This window comes from Schistosoma haematobium, chromosome 2, assembly GCF_000699445.3.
Source record: "Schistosoma haematobium chromosome 2, whole genome shotgun sequence".
Classification (NCBI taxonomy): Eukaryota; Metazoa; Platyhelminthes; class Trematoda; order Strigeidida; family Schistosomatidae; genus Schistosoma; species Schistosoma haematobium.
The window spans coordinates 211559-217569 of NC_067197.1; positions in this window are offsets into that span (position 1 = coordinate 211559).

Below are 6011 nucleotides of genomic sequence, written 5' to 3' on the forward strand. Positions count from 1 at the left end.
GATTCTTGATCCTATATTTGTCCATAACTTTTCTGATTGGCTGTTAGATTAAATCGATTTCAATGTGTTTGTTGATTTCCGATTGAATGAGTTTAGTTGGAAATTAATACGATCAAACGTAAGTGTAGTATAATAAGGATGTAAATCAAATGAATAGCCCAAATAAACTATTGTAAATATATATATCTCATGTGTAAGAAAATTCTATGACACCGATAGTAACAATACTTCGAAGGGCTAGAAATAAATGGTCACGTTACGGACTAATTCCAATAATAAGTAAGCATAAAATGAGAAAAGTTTGGTTAGTTAAAATAAGATTACTAATCTAGAAGACAGTTGAAGTAAAAATATGTAGTGATGTAATTGTTGGAGAGACCCAGAAAATCCCTCGAAAAAAACCCAAAGAGGCTCTGGAAACGCTGGAAAACATCTTATCTGTCAGCATTGAATAAAAATATCTCAGAAACATCCAGAAAGTGAAAAGTCATGTGTTGCATTTCCAAATGAATGATTATCCATCCTGCTACTATATTTAGTAGGAATCTAGACACTTCCAGAAGTCCAAGGCAATCTGAAATGCTATAAATAACCTAAATTTTATGTACATGAACTAGCCTTGTATTAACGCGTTCTTTCCACATTTTGCGCCTTTTCTCTCGTGTTTAAGTTGTCGTGCAAAATTAACCTGTGGTTACCAGAGGAGCTTAAAAAAGCGATTCGAGCTTTCAGATTGAAGATTTATCATTCTTCAGTATCCCGGTTCGTTAAATAAATAGTCCTTCACTGTAACTCCTACCTTTAAGTGATGTTTGGGATAACAGAATTTGAGTTATCAACTCTATGTTCTGTATCCAGAACATGTTTAGTAAATGAGCTATATAAAACAGTTCTTTCTTTTGTTCGAAAGCCTTTTGAAACATGTTTAGAAAGTTAAAGATATACCCTTATTTCTATTCGGTCGATGTAGTTTGACAGATATACATAAATTCAGAAGGTAACACGAAGCACCTACTACAGTTTATTATTGGATAGAACAGATAGCAAGGCTACAAATACACTAAGTGAATGTGAAGAGAAAGGCTAATGCGCATAAGCAAGCAAGTACAGAAACGAATTCAAAGTCGAGTCGAATCGAATCAATCAATAGGATTCAAGCACATATATATATACGGGAAAGTAAATGACACATCGAGCGATATATTTATATACCATCTCTCATGTTTATGTTTCTTTAATTTCCTCATGTGTATAGGACTTCAGCCGTCGATCTCTTTTTGTACGAATAAAACCCTTCTGAAAGATTGTTGCCCCAATGAAAATCAATTATACGTCCAGATTTTACTGAATGCAGTGGTATCGCCTACTTGTTTTTGAGTTTTCCAGTCTTCTGAGGATTTAGGAATGTGAATCAAGTAAAATTTGCATTTCATACTTTTTTCAGGTGTAAACTTGAATAAGCAAACAACAAATATCGTAGCAGAAAAACATGAATTCTTTTATTTAATGGATTCTCCTCAGCTTAATTACTTACGCCTGTTATTCCCAATGGAGCATAGGGCTCCAACTAGCATTCTCCAACCCACTCTGTCTTGAGCCTTCTTTTGTAGTTCCATCCAATTCTTGTTCATTCTTCTCATATCTGTCTCGATTTCTCAGTGTAATGTGTTCTTTGATCTTCCATTTCTCCTTTTGCCTTGAGGATTCCATGTGAGGGCTTTCCTAGTGATGCAGTTGGGTGCTTTCTTCAATGTTTGTCCTATCCACTTCCAGCGCTTCTTCCTGATTTCTTCCTCCGCTGGGATCTTAGTCACATATACAACATTAAAGTCATCACATTTGACCTCTTAGGCACGGTTATGTTGTCCTCCGTTTGGTATCATATTTTTGACTCTTATTGGTTTAGAGTTAAGAGTATTATTCGTTCAATAAAATACTTATACTGTGATGGTTAAGGATTCATTCGATTTCATTTGAAGTTTGTTTTGCTATATGGAGTCACCACTATGTCAGTTCATTCTTTGAATTTTTCTTTAGACTAAATCTGAACCAATAGGTTTGCAGTAGTTAGGCACAGAGTTAATCTAGGCTATTAAAGAGAAAATCATACCTGTAGAAACTTCTACAAATAACCAGTTGAATCCCATAAATCATTCCATAGAAGTTCTGATCAGTAATTATATTCTGATTGGGACACGTGTTACGTATGCCCAATCACCGACTGCCTCGACGTGCGATGTTCAATGGTATAGGAGTAGGTTGGAAGAAAGATAGGGGGGCCAGACCAAAACATGGCACAAGTTCATGAAGTTACTGACAAGTGAACTGAGCTATGTTGGTAGGTGTAGACTACCTGATTGGGATCCGCGATATGATAGCGACTGATGGATAGAGACCTTGAATGACGTGGCTCAAAATCGTTTGAGATTGGGCGAGTGCATCCACTCTTTGTGTTCTCCCAAGTTTTAATCTCCTGATTCTTCTTTGTCTCTTTTTTCCCTTCCCAAATTTATTTCACTACATTATATAACATCTCCAAACACTAATCTTTCCGATTACTGCTTATACTCTTACTACCTCTACCACTACGGGATTTGAATCGACAACTGCATCTCTGTGCTAAGGTGGTGTGGCAACTCGAACTGATGTACGTACGTACGAAGTTCTACGTGGTTACTGACTGACCATTCAAATCTATTCCGTTCATGAAAATCTCTCTCATACTTATAAACGATCTATTTTTAGAAATAAATATTTCTTTATATATCCTGAAAAATCTTGTTTACCTCATCCTCCCCACTCCCTTTGCTTTTTTATGCAACTCTACATTTCGATTTTCATTATATTGTAACATATATGAAATTCTAATCTCTATCTATTCCATTTAATAAATAGGAAACAATCATAACTTAGTTGATAACGCAATTTACATACTGTAATCTTGTTTCTATAAAAGAAATACGACTAAAGTATAAAAAAAAAAGAAAAAAAGAAAAAAATCATCCTAGAAACTATGACTCACTTCCAACCTTCATTTTCACAAATATGAAACAAGTGAATTGTTGAGACTAGTATACAAATAACTAATCAATGATGATTTAGAATACATTGTCATGTGTGGATATAAATAATCATGCATATTCATAAGTTTGTTAATATAACTGTAAAAGATTAAACAGAAGATGGTAACGATAAAGAAAGAAAGAAAGAAAGAAAGAAAAAATAGAAACATCCATCAATGTGTATCTATCTATTTCGAATTATGACAATGTTGTAGACCAGTAATCTCTCTCACTCTCTCTCCTTTTCAATCTTTCTTCCTCTTTCAAAAACAACCCTATAAAAGCTCATATTATTGTTGAAAACTATTTGTACATGGATATAATTTGTTTGATAAAATCATTTTAAAATATGGATCTATTGAGTGGGAAATGTTTGAGTAAAATGTTAAAATCTAATGGTACTACTGAAATTGCTGATTGTGACAGTAAGTTGATCATCGAAGGTTTATTTTTTTCTGTGAACAGTATTATTTGGTTCACTTGATATTATTTTGCTTGTATCTTCCCATTGATCAGTCTGTTATTGGTATATGTGCATACTGTGCGTATGCCTCAATATTGCTTTAATTTAAAAGATTTTATGAGTAAAGATGGATAGTGGCTAGCAGTCCCAGAGTGAATATCAACTCTAAGATGCAGGTACATCCAGTTGACAAGTCCCAAATAGGATGAAATACACATCCTGGATTCTACTGCTAGCCACTATCCATCTTTACTCAATATTATTTGCTGTTTTATCATTAAAATATCTGATAGGACTGATTATCTTATGTTAAATACTGTTTGTAATGAAATTTAATAAAAAGTGGAACAATACCGCTAACAACAAAATAATAACTTTTTAGTGGATTATTGTTCATATAGGCCTTGAGTTAGTTTTCTGTTCACCAAGGTACCATTAGCTGAGACCTAATGTTGCATATGTGATAATATTGATTCTGACAACTTAAGTGTAGGGCTGTCGACTAAGTACTTGAAAGAATTATTGTTATATTGAACCCTTAATACCGAGTTTAGTTCCAACAATCAAATATATTAAAAAAGACCACTGAGCCGGCATCAAACGGTGTTAATGTCTAACTTCAACCAATCCACGAAGTTGCGCCACCGTACACCATTGTCTTCAGTGAGTTCCTATCTCACAACAGACCTGGTTGAACTCCACTGGTAACGACTTCTCACTAGAACTCCAGGAGTGTCTGCTGAAGTCAGTCACTAGTGAGCAGGTGATTATTATTATTACTATCAGAAGCCAGTAGGTCCTGGGTTCGAATCCCGCGGGGGGCGGGTTCGTGGATGCGCACTGCTGAGGAGTCCCATACTGGGACGAAACGGCCGTCCAGTGCTTCCAGGTTTTCCATGGTGGTCTAGCTTTAATTGGCTCATGATTTCAACTTGTGAAATTTCTAAAAATCTCCACAAAACCCATTCTGATATTAAAAAAGAGATGGATTGGCAATGGGGTCTCCGCCGAGTCTGATCTTAACAGAATGTTTCAAGTCTGAGTTGAAGGAGTGATAGATCCTTAAAATGATCCATTTACAGAAAAAAAATGGAACGGGCAACTGACTAACTTCTAAACCTGGGTTCCACTAACCAGAAAGAGAATTTTAATCAATCTTAATGTTACCGAGACGTTTTATTTGCATACAATCTTTAATAGATATTAGCTACACTACATAACCTAGGATTACAACTTATGTAATTACATCATCATATTTGCTCATTGTGCTTCAAAAACATCTCATTTCTGGTTAGCGTTTTTTTAGCGAGTTAGTTTTCTAAGGGATGGGGTCGCTGACCCCATGACCAACCCTCCTCCTTTATCCAGGCTTGGGACCGGCAGTAGCCCCCGGAGGGACTCCAGGCGGAGTTATATTGTATATTATCTCTCCGTATTTAATTTTGCTATCTCAGTTTCCTGGGAACAATCCAACCACTCCAGGACACACTAAGATTTATTTAAAAGAGGTCAATAACTCGTGTTCATATGAAAACAATATCCGAGAAAAGGTTATACCTAGTGAATGAAGGTTCAACAAAGGTACTATAGACTAGTTAAGTATGGTTACCCACCATAATTAACATATGAATAGGAACGATGAGAAGTCTGTCATATGAAAAAGTATCAACAGTGAAATAATTCTTAATAAGCTAGAATCACGATCATTGTATAAAAATAGTGATGAAGTTAAGTGCTGAATAACTTACTCAGGCTGTCCAAATGAACAGGTATCACAAAAACATAATAAACTGGGCAACAGGTCATGAGTCAGTTGAAGCTAAACCACCATGGAAAACTCTTCCTAGTATGGGGCTCCTTGGCAGTGCGAATCAACGATCCCATACTAGGACGAAACGGCCGTCCAGTGCTTCCAGGTTTTCCATGGTGGTCTAGCTTCAATTAACTCATGATTTCAATCAAACACTTAACAATCTTCATAACACCTAATCTGATAATTACCATGTGCTCACCAGTGACTAGCTTTGTGTGAAAATTCTCGGAGTTCTGGTGACAAGCCATGACCAGTGGAGCTAATCCATGTCGGGTAGAAACAGATGTCTACCTCATTATGATTTAGATAATAAGATATTTACAATTTCATAGGAGGTAAATTGTAATGTATTCAGATAAAAATCACCATGTAGGTAATTATTTTCTTTATTGACAATTTTCAGTAAAGAATTAAAGGAAACAGAAGAAGTATGGTATGGAGTTGGGGGAGGGGGGTGAATTGACAATGATTATCATTGTATAATTAGTTACTTAGTAATTCATGTTATAAATGATTAGTTGAGTACTTGTTAACATAGAAATATGATTATGTAATGTCGGATTATTTAAGTAATACACATTATGAGTATTATTATTGTTATCTCACCACTATGATTACTACTACTACTACTGCTAGTAGTAGTAGTAGTAGTAGTATTTTTAAGTTTTACCGA